The sequence below is a fragment of the Schistocerca piceifrons genome, chromosome X (genome assembly GCF_021461385.2).
Source record: "Schistocerca piceifrons isolate TAMUIC-IGC-003096 chromosome X, iqSchPice1.1, whole genome shotgun sequence".
NCBI lineage: Eukaryota > Metazoa > Arthropoda > Insecta > Orthoptera > Acrididae > Schistocerca > Schistocerca piceifrons.
The window spans coordinates 241489111-241500571 of NC_060149.1; positions in this window are offsets into that span (position 1 = coordinate 241489111).

The following is an 11461-nucleotide window of genomic DNA, read 5'->3' on the forward strand; positions in this document are numbered from 1 at the left end:
CTTCAATTTTCTTTTGTCAGGCAGTGTATTTTAACATGGCGTAATTACTGAAAGATACCGTTAGCACTGAAGTAAAGATAGTCTACAATACGTATCTTAGCTGGCATTATTATCTCTTCTGCGTTTACAGTAATTTCGCTGTCGATCGTAAAGTACACATGTATTAAGCAAAATACTTAAGAAACTTGATGTACAGATCGCTACGTCATAAGAAAATGCAGTCGAAGTCGGCAGACCTCGCCATAACGATGTTTTCTGCATTAACCCGACACTTTTAGAAACAATGTATGGTTATTTCTAAGACGTTATACACTCCTGGAAATGGAAAAAAGAACACATTGACACCGGTGTGTCAGACCCACCATACTTGCTCTGCGAGAGGGCTGTACAAGCAATGATCACACGCACGGCACAGCGGACACACCAGGAACCGCGGTGTTGGCCGTCGAATGGCGCTAGCTGCGCAGCATTTGTGCACCGCCGCCGTCAGTGTCAGCCAGTTTGCCGTGGCATACGGAGCTCCATCGCAGTCTTTAACACTGGTAGCATGCCGCGACAGCGTGGACGTGAACCGTATGTGCAGTTGACGGACTTTGAGCGAGGGCGTATAGTGGGCATGCGGGAGGCCGGGTGGACGTACCGCCGAATTGCTCAACACGTGGGGCGTGAGGTCTCCACAGTACATCGATGTTGTCGCCAGTGGTCGGCGGAAGGTGCACGTGCCCGTCGACCTGGGACCGGACCGCAGCGACGCACGGATGCACGCCAAGACCGTAGGATCCTACGCAGTGCCGACTGCCGTAGGGGACCGCACCGCCACTTCCCAGCAAATTAGGGACACTGTTGCTCCTGGGGTATCGGCGAGGACCATTCGCAACTGTCTCCATGAAGCTGGGCTACGGTCCCGCACACCGTTAGGCCATCTTCCGCTCACGCCCCAACATCGTGCAGCGCGCCTCCAGTGGAGTCGCGACAGGCGTGAATGGAGGGACGAATGAAGACGTGTCGTCTTCAGCGATGAGAGTCGCTTCTGCCTTGGTGCCAATGATGGTCGTATGCGTGTTTGGCGCCGTGCAGGTGAGTGCCACAATCAGGACTGCATACGACCGAGGCACACAGGGCCAACACCCGGCATCATGGTGTGGGGAGCGATCTCCTACACTGGCCGTACACCACTGGTGATCGTCGAGGGGACACTGAATAGTGCACGGTACATCCAAACCGTCATCGAACCCATCGTTCTACCATTCCTAGACCGGCAAGGGAACTTGCTGTTCCAACAGGACAATGCACGTCCGCATGTATCCCGTGCCACCCAACGTGCTCTAGAAGGTGTAAGTCAACTACCCTGGCCAGCAAGATCTCCGGATCTGTCCCCCATTGAGCATGTTTGGGACTGGATGAAGCGTCGTCTCACGCGGTCTGCACGTCCAGCACGAACGCTGGTCCAACTGAGGCGCCAGGTGGAAATGGCATGGCAAGCCGTTCCACAGGACTACATCCAGCATCTCTACGATCGTCTCCATGGGAGAATAGCAGCCTGCATTGCTGCGAAAGGTGGATATACACTGTACTAGTGCCGACATTGTGCATGCTCTGTTGCCTGTGTCTATGTGCCTGTGGTTCTGTCAGTGTGATCATGTGATGTATCTGACCCCAGGAATGTGTCAATAAAGTTTCCCCTTCCTGGGACAATGAATTCACGGTGTTCTTATTTCAATTTCCAGGAGTGTATATTGATCAACATGTAACGATGTAAACCAACTGTTTCCGTAAACTTTCTTAAGAATGGACTTGCTCTCGTACTAGCGTCCTGGCTGCAATAGAATTTTTTATGTTAGCAGCTGCAAAATGCTCCTGAAAGATCACAAAAAAGGCGATTATGTTCCTCTTTAAAAGACACTTAGAGAACAGTGGGGATCATTAAAATTTTGACATATGAACATATTCGGGCTGTTTTAGCACAGAACTTTTGAAATTCTTTGACCCAGTTTCCGGTTATAGTGAAGCCTTCGTACTCAGCATATCTCTCTCACTGTCACTGTCTGCATATGTATCCCTCCCACCGCCATATTTTTCTCATGTTGGCACTTTCTCCTGTCTGTCTCTCCTCCTGTCACTGTCTCACCCCTTTCTCATGCCCTTCCCTACCACTGTCTCCTTCTCTGCCACTTTGCCGGCCGGAGTGGCCGAGCAGTTCTAGGCGCTACACTCTGTAACCGCGCGACCGCTACGGTCGCAGGTTCGAATCCTGCCTCGGGCATGGACGTGTGTGATGTCATTAGGTTAGTTAGGTTTAAGTAGTTCTAAGTTTTAGGGGACTGATGACCACAGCAGTTAAGTGCCATAGTGCTCAGAGCCATTTGAACCATTTTTTTCTCTGCCACTTTCATTGCCTCTCTGTCCCACAGCCATTGTTTTCTCGCTTCCATTCTGCTATCTTAACTACCATTATCTCCTCTCTACACTTGTTCTCTGGGATGGTCTGCATGGCGCTTTGAGCCCTAGACTGGGAAATTTAACACATAGGTATAGGGGATGGGGGTATGTGGGCCAATTTTTTCGTGTTGAAGTTCGCTAGTCGGGTGATTGGGGGTTGTGGGGGGAGACATCCCCCAAGCCTATGTACGTCTCCACAAATCGCTGTTTTTAATTTCCATTGCTCTTGATTCCACTGCTACTCTCTCCATCCATCTCTCTTTCTCTTTTACTACGACTGTCTCTCAATGACTGTGACTTATCCTCTCTCTTTTACTCTCACAACTATTGTCTTTATCCATCTCACTTTCTCTTTCATTGTCACTTTCTCTCCACGACCATCATTGTCTCCTCTCTCTTTGTCTCCCACTGGCACTATCTGCCCTCTCTTCCACTGTCACTGACCCTCTGCCACTCTCTTTCAGCACAAAAAGCACAGATCTGCACGCCAAAATTTTTGGTGAAGAAGGTGGAGTGAGGATTGAGGTAACTTGTTCTGCACTTATCTGTCAGGGTGTTTTAAAGAGGAACATATTCACCTTTTTTGTGCTCTGACAGCTGGTTCCCTTCTTTTCCCTCCTACAACAAGATGTGATGCTTACATAAAACGAAGTCTGTAGATCAGAAAAGTTTTGACTGTTTATCCATACACTTCAACACATGAATATATTTAGAAGCAAATAATCAACTAATAAGAACGTATAATATAAGGTAAATGTAAAATCGTCTCCCATACAACCCAAGTTCGCTTTACAACATTTTGCATAAAAATGCACAATACTTTCAGGTTACACGTACGATATACCAAAAAGTTCAGTGTCTGATTTGCAAATACAAAGAATTTTGTATGTAAAAATTATTTTCCATAAGGATAAATCTAATAATTTCCAAGTCAAGAGAACTTGTAGAGATGTGAATTGCCCATTATACAGCGACGGGGCTTCATAAAGCTTTATTGGTGGGAAAATTGCGGGCAAAAACTGTTTCGTGGCCTCAGAATCGTGCGATGATCCCAGAACCCTAATCAAGTATTCACTGTTGTTGTTGTTGTGGTCTTCAGTCCCGAGACTGGTTTGACGCAGTTCTCCATGCTACTCTATCCTGTGCAAGCTTCTTCATCTCCCAGTACGTACTGCAGCCTACATCCTTTTGAATTTGTCTCGTGTATTCATCTCTTGGTCTCCCTCTAGCATTTTTACCCTCCACGCTGCCCTCCAATACTAAATTGGTGATCCCTTGATGCCTCAGAACATGTCCTACCAACCGATCCCTTCTTCTTGTCAAGTTGTGCCACAAACTCCTCTTCTCCCCAATCCTATTCAATACTTCCTCATTAGTTACGTGATCTACCCATCTAATCTTCAGCATTCTTCTGTAGCACCACATTTCAAAGGCTAATATTCTCTTCTTGTCAAAACTATTTATCGTCCATGTTTCACTTCTATACATGGCTACACTCCATACAAATACCTTCAGAAACGACTTCCTGACATTTAAATCTATACTCGATGTTAACAAATTTCTCTTCTTCAGAAACGCTTTCCTTGCCATTGCCAGTCTACATTTCATATGTTCTCTACTTCGACCATCATCAGTTATTTTGCTCCCCAAATAGCAAAACTCCTTTACTACTTTAAGTGTCTCATTTCCTAATCTAATTCCCTCAGCATCGCCCGACTTAATTCGACTAAATTCCATTATCCTCGTTTTGCTTTTGTTGATGTTCATCTTACATCCTCCCTTCAAGACACTGTCCATTCCGTTCAACTGCTCTTCCAAGTCCTTTGCTGTCTCTGACAGAATTACAATGTCATCGGCGAACCTTAAAGTCTTTATTTCTTCTCCATGGATTTTAATACCTACTCCGAATTTTTCTTTTGTTTCCTTTACTGCTTGCTCAATATACAGATTGAATAACTAAGGCAGTTAAAACTACATTTACGATGTTACGTGCATATTTTATGTACATAAGTACGTTAAGTTTGAACCTCTGGTTCTCAGTAACGGATAATGCTATCGAAAACAGTTTCAGTGTTCCCGGAGAACATCATAGTAAGAACATATGGTAAAAATTACGACGAACTGCTGTGAATAGAAATTACGGAAGTGGCTATCCCCACATTAGTACTCTTGGTACTCTAAAATCATGACTTTTCGCGGTTTTATCAGGAAACGCCCATGAACAAATGGTGCTTTCATAAACCGTCTAAGGCCCACTCGAGACCACATCCAGTGCAAAAGCACTAACGGATTTCCTCAATTTGCCTGGGCTGGAAGAAGTGTATAAATTTCACATTTTGGCTCTGTACTGCAGGACAGCTGCAATATGCCCGTTCTCCCGATACGTATACAAATGGTCGCTAAACCAAGGGCTATTCATGCATACATGTCCAAATGAACTTTGGATCGTAATCTGAATAACACAGGCACTGCAATATCGTAATGCTCTGAATAGTTTCGGCTGCCACAATTACACTAGCTACATTTCCCGTTGCACGCTTTTGTTAGAAAATGTAATGTGAACTACACTCCTGGAAATTGAAATAAGAACACCGTGAATTCATTGTCCCAGGAAGGGGAAACTTTATTGACACATTCCTGGGGTCAGATACATCACATGATCACACTGACAGAACCACAGGCACATAGACACAGGCAACAGAGCATGCACAATGTCGGCACTAGTACAGTGTATATCCACCTTTCGCAGCAATGCAGGCTGCTATTCTCCCATGGAGACGATCGTAGAGATGCTGGATGTAGTCCTGTGGAACGGCTTGCCATGCCATTTCCACCTGGCGCCTCAGTTGGACCAGCGTTCGTGCTGGACGTGCAGACCGCGTGAGACGACGCTTCATCCAGTCCCAAACATGCTCAATGGGGGACAGATCCGGAGATCTTGCTGGCCAGGGTAGTTGACTTACACCTTCTAGAGCACGTTGGGTGGCACGGGATACATGCGGACGTGCATTGTCCTGTTGGAACAGCAAGTTCCCTTGCCGGTCTAGGAATGGTAGAACGATGGGTTCGATGACGGTTTGGATGTACCGTGCACTATTCAGTGTCCCCTCGACGATCACCAGTGGTGTACGGCCAGTGTAAGAGATCGCTCCCCACACCATGATGCCGGGTGTTGGCCCTGTGTGCCTCGGTCGTATGCAGTCCTGATTGTGGCACTCACCTGCACGGCGCCAAACACGCATACGACCATCATTGGCACCAAGGCAGAAGCGACTCTCATCGCTGAAGACGACACGTCTCCATTCGTCCCTCCATTCACGCCTGTCGCGACACCACTGGAGGCGGGCTGCACGATGTTGGGGCGTGAGCGGAAGACGGCCTAACGGTGTGCGGGACCGTAGCCCAGCTTCATGGAGACGGTTGCGAATGGTCCTCGCCGATACCCCAGGAGCAACAGTGTCCCTAATTTGCTGGGAAGTGGCGGTGCGGTCCCCTACGGCAGTCGGCACTGCGTAGGATCCTACGGTCTTGGCGTGCATCCGTGCGTCGCTGCGGTCCGGTCCCAGGTCGACGGGCACGTGCACCTTCCGCCGACCACTGGCGACAACATCGATGTACTGTGGAGACCTCACGCCCCACGTGTTGAGCAATTCGGCGGTACGTCCACCCGGCCTCCCGCATGCCCACTATACGCCCTCGCTCAAAGTCCGTCAACTGCACATACGGTTCACGTCCACGCTGTCGCGGCATGCTACCAGTGTTAAAGACTGCGATGGAGCTCCGTATGCCACGGCAAACTGGCTGACACTGACGGCGGCGGTGCACAAATGCTGCGCAGCTAGCGCCATTCGACGGCCAACACCGCGGTTCCTGGTGTGTCCGCTGTGCCGTGCGTGTGATCATTGCTTGTACAGCCCTCTCGCAGAGCAAGTATGGTGGGTCTGACACACCGGTGTCAATGTGTTCTTTTTTCCATTTCCAGGAGTGTATATGTCAGCACGGGTTTTCCCCATGGAATATTCTATGCACTTCCTCAGGATCGTGTGGAAGCGACATTGAAGAACCACGAAATACGTTTATGTCTGCATTGCTTGTCAAAATTTACGTCTCGTGGCATGATATACTGATAAGATAAACAAAAATTAGAAAAACAGTGGTAAAAATACACGGAAATACTAACGTAAATGAAAAGTATATCCTTACCATCATATGTGTTAGAATTAAATTAAAATTCTCTTAATATTTCCCCTCACAATTTGTTTTCAAAATACGCTATGTAAAATAATAAAGCAAATAGTTGGGAGACTTGGAAAATTTTCACTGTGGACATCTTGATACTGACGACAACTCAGAACAGGACGGTCTGAAGTACTGAGATCCTTGAAAGCACAGTCTTCTCATCATAACCTCTGAATATTCACCTAATGAGTTGGTTAATTATCCCGTTAGATAATGCAGAGTATTTTACCTTAGCTGAGATCCATGTGATTTCTGAAATGGTGTGTAAGTTGTTGTTTTCGGTCTGAGAATGAATTATTGCCATATTTCTGAGGATATCACTTCCCGTGGTCCCTTCTCGTCTCTGTCCTTATAGTGTTGCCAGTTTACTGGTGATAAGCTCACTTGTCCTAAACAAAAATACTTGGGAAATTTGGCAGGATATTCGAAAAGAAAGCAACTGACTTACGTAAAAATTCAAATACGACGGTCCGAATTATGGAAACCACAGTGAAACAGATGGCATCACGAATGTTTAAATTTTTCAGAATTTACTTATGCTGCTGGTCGAGGTAGCACAGTGGTAAAGAGACTGGGTTTAGAAGTATCCGTGTCAAATCCGTGTCTAACCTTTAAAGTTCTGTGGATGTCCTGAACTGAGTAAGCCGAATGCATGGATGCTTCTTTTATTACGAGCATACCTAGTTCCGTTATCGATTTGGGTCCCATGTAAGGAGCTCGATATCTACCCATTATAATCGTCAAGTGGACGTTAAATCCTTGTTTGCCTTCTTTTCACCCTTAAACTGTGTAAAACTGTCGGGAAATTCAAATTTTGCTGGGAATATCTGTAAATAGACCAATTGTCATTCTCTAGGTCATGTCCATCCTTCTTAAACCTTGTTTTTCTCTGGTGCTCCATCCATAAACATGTTCCAACTTGTAATCTCCATATTCCTCATTCGGTACGTTTGGAAATGCCATTAGGTCTACTGGATTCTAAGATAAAGCCACAATTAGTCTTGTAATGGTAGGGGCAAATAAATGTGGCTCAGACATTCGACGCGCTACTTTGCCAACATTTTGGAACCATTTGTGACAGCGTTAATGGAGGAAGAAAAGACCTAAAGTTGCTTACAACAAGATGGAGCAACTGCCTATACAGCCAGCCGAACCTTGGAGCACATTTACACACTCTTCACGCCTGACAGAGTTGTTAGCAAAGGTCAGTCTGGTCGCGGAACTAGATGGCCACTCAGGTAACCAGATCTGTCAGAAAGCTATTACCTTGTGCGCGGAGCCCTCAATGCAAGGTGTATTGCAACAATCCTCATAGTCTTCAAGAACTGCATGTGAACATATCCGATGAGATTTCACCAATCCTAACAGCCCAGCTTCGATCGGCCTTCGGCAGCTTGCTGATCAGGGCTCAAAAGTGCCAAGAGATGCATGGTGGCCACTTTCAACATCTGCTGTAGTAAAGTTAGTTCTGTATTTCCTTTCCTCTTCTGTGTTTCTTTGTTCCCTGGAACTCTGCTCTTTGGTCCACTTTTATTTGCCCTATCCTGTACCTGGTGTCGTGGATACGAGTCCGAGAAGAGTGTTTTTCATTTCCTCTACTTTTTTTTCATCATCAGTTTAACATTTTAACCGATGTTTGAGGCCACTTCTGCATGTCATGCATGATTGAACCACAAGAATAGTATCAGAGTTTCTCTTAGTTTATTGATTGATATGGGGAAGGGGGCCAAATAGCGAAGACATCGGTCCCATCGGATTAGGGAAGGATGGGGAAGAAATTCGGCCGTGTCCTTTTACAGGAACCATCCCAGAGTTTGCCTGAAACGACTTAGGGAATTCACGGAAAACCTAAATCAGGATAGCCGGACGCGGGTTTGAACCGTCGTCCTCTCGAATACGGGTCCAGTGCGCTAACCACTGTGCTGTCTCGCTCGGTTTCTTCTTCGTTTTCGTAATTTTTCGTTATTTTGTCTGGTACTTTTTTGCTAGTTCATTACTTTATACGAAATATCACAGGATCTAAGCATTGCACAAGTATCTCTCACCAAGTCTGCAGAAACTTTTGCATGTGGTCAGACACGGGGCAACCAAAGCTAGAGAGGGAACTTACTGACGCTCAAAATAAATATTCTGTGGCCAATGTTACTACAAATGATTCAGTTCCTTTTCTGAGTTCCGTGTTGCTGGCGGTTAAAAACTCTAAGTGATTGCAAGTCTGTTTACACTGAGATCATTAGTAGTTAAACGTTGAAAGGTAGTCCACTTCCTTATTCTCGAGTAGTTATTTCTGTTCTCTAAAGATATGTCAACAGCCTGATTTTCTCAGATTGTTGGCTGTCCTGTGACATTTAGCATTAGCACGTACCTCTCCTCTGTCAATGCCTAGATCATGCCCAGTAACAGGGCCGTAGGAGGAGAAGGACAACCTGCATTGTAGTCAGATTTCTCCCTCCTCTATTACATCATCAACGAAGTCACACAACATTGCAAGATCTCCTCTTCTCATCCGACGTAGGCCAACTGCTCTGTGTGTAAAATGGATGAAAATCCAACAAATGGTGGGAAATTCAAAAAACCCATTTCTGCTACAGGATTTTCTCCTAATCGTGCGATGTCACCGTGAAAGTAGGAATTACGTCCAAAGTATAAATTGGGAGTAAATTCGAGATGATGTAGTGTTCTGTTGATGTGAAATTCTAGGACAGTCTTTATGACATAATAATCCCAAATGGCGATCCAAGGAGACTGGCCTGGAGATACAAGGACTGTCTGTATGACATCAGAATCCAAGGTGACCACTGAAGATGGTCACCTGGAGATATTAGGATGGTGGCCTCTATGAGGTGATAATCCAATGTGGTGACATGGAGGTATTAGGACAGTCTCTATTATAAACTAAATTCACTATGTTGATGCAAGATGGCGACCTGGAGATATGAGGACAGTCTACATGGTTGTCAGGACACTTAAATCCAAGATGGTGGATCTAAGGAAAAGAAGACAGCCTGCATGCTTGGCCACCCACTTATTATTAAAATGGGAAGAAATTTAAAAGTTATTGCTTCTCCTAGGAGGTTATAGTTTACTGTACCTAACTTTAAGTCCGCTTGCTCTGCCCTGCCAGCATTGCTTGGAAAGACAGGAAGGTTTATGTCTTTATTTAAAGAAATGCCACACTGGGGAGGTCCCCCTTTTGTGATCGCTAAGTTCAAGATCTCCAGGAGTGTTGGACCACAGATGCTGTAATGTGCTCCTGCTGATCTGAGCACTACTATCAGCCAAATCACTGCATTCCAACACACAAGGGTCAGGCAGGGAGGAGCCATCAGCCTCAGCCATCAGCTGTCAACTGGCCAAGTCCTGCAGTTTCATTACCTACCATGAAGTACAGACTGCAGTCTTCCACACCAACATGGTGTACACCACTCTAAGTTAAAAACTGGGAAATTCCAAAAGCCAAGATAGCAGTTCTGATTTCCAGAAATATTATGATGCTTATGATGACGTTGCAGTCGTCCCTACAATCCATTTAACATCACAGCCCACATGACCCAGGTTCAAATGGCGTGGAAATTTGAAAATGCTTTATAGCCGACACTCAAAAATGGCGGATACTCAAAACATTCCTAAGCTAAAAATGCCCAGTGATCCACACATACACATTTTTCTGGGAAACTGAAAAAATCGCAGCTGCATGTTTGTCCTCTTGGGGAGATATTTGTGCAGTGGTTCAGGTGACACCAAAAGAAAAAAATAGGTTAGTGTATTACGCTTGTAAGAGTCATAAAAAACTATGGTATGGGTTGCAGCTATATCAATAATCAGTCCCACAGATTCAACTAAACATGTAAAGATCATATACTTGGACAAAAAATGAGTACCAAGCACATTGAAAGCAAAACATCTCTATATGTAGTGACAACACGATTCACGGTAGAAATAGAGATGATGGAAACGAACTTTATGGTATGAGACTAGTGGTAAAGACCCAACATATACGCATCATTAATGATGAAAAATCTCCGGTGAAGTCTGAGGGAGAGTGTAACCCGACATGTTTGACAGGAGATAAAAACTGTGCTACCTGCATTCTCAGTTGTGCTGTCCATTAGCTACCTGCGCTCCAGGAGAGAGCGGCGGCACCCTCCATAAACGTATTCTTGAAATACATCATGCCATCCAGCCAGTGCTGCGTGGGCTGAATCAGACAGTGTGTGCCAGGCGATAGGGGAGCTCACAGTGTCGCAGCAGTCCAGTTTGCGGATGGTTTCCTGGATATAACCGAACAATGAATAAGTGATTCATCTGTTTGTTAACAAGGCGGAGCATACGCCATATAGTGCATACAGCGAAACACCGAATTTTCACGTCAGTTTCACGCATAGATCAACGAATTAAATTCACGTCAAGTCAGTCTTATCCCATGACACTTTCGTCTGGATTATACGTACATGTTACGAACCTAGCAGTATGTCTTTGATTTTGTTCAATATCTGTTGTCATTATTATTTCATAAACACCCAAACAAACCTCTATAAGCGAACTGCTGGCAAGGTTCCTTATTAGCGAGCTTACACTTTTCCACAAGAGTTCTAAACCATTCTGACAAATACTGGAAATTGCAGACGTTCTACAATGTCCCAACTACGTTCTGACAAGACGAATTTGACAGTTGTGTCAATGTGGCTTCTTCAACAAGATCAAAACAGATTTATAACCTCGTCTGTGTGAGCTACCGTTCTTCCCTAATGGTAGCAATCTAGACCGTATGTTAAACTCCAGT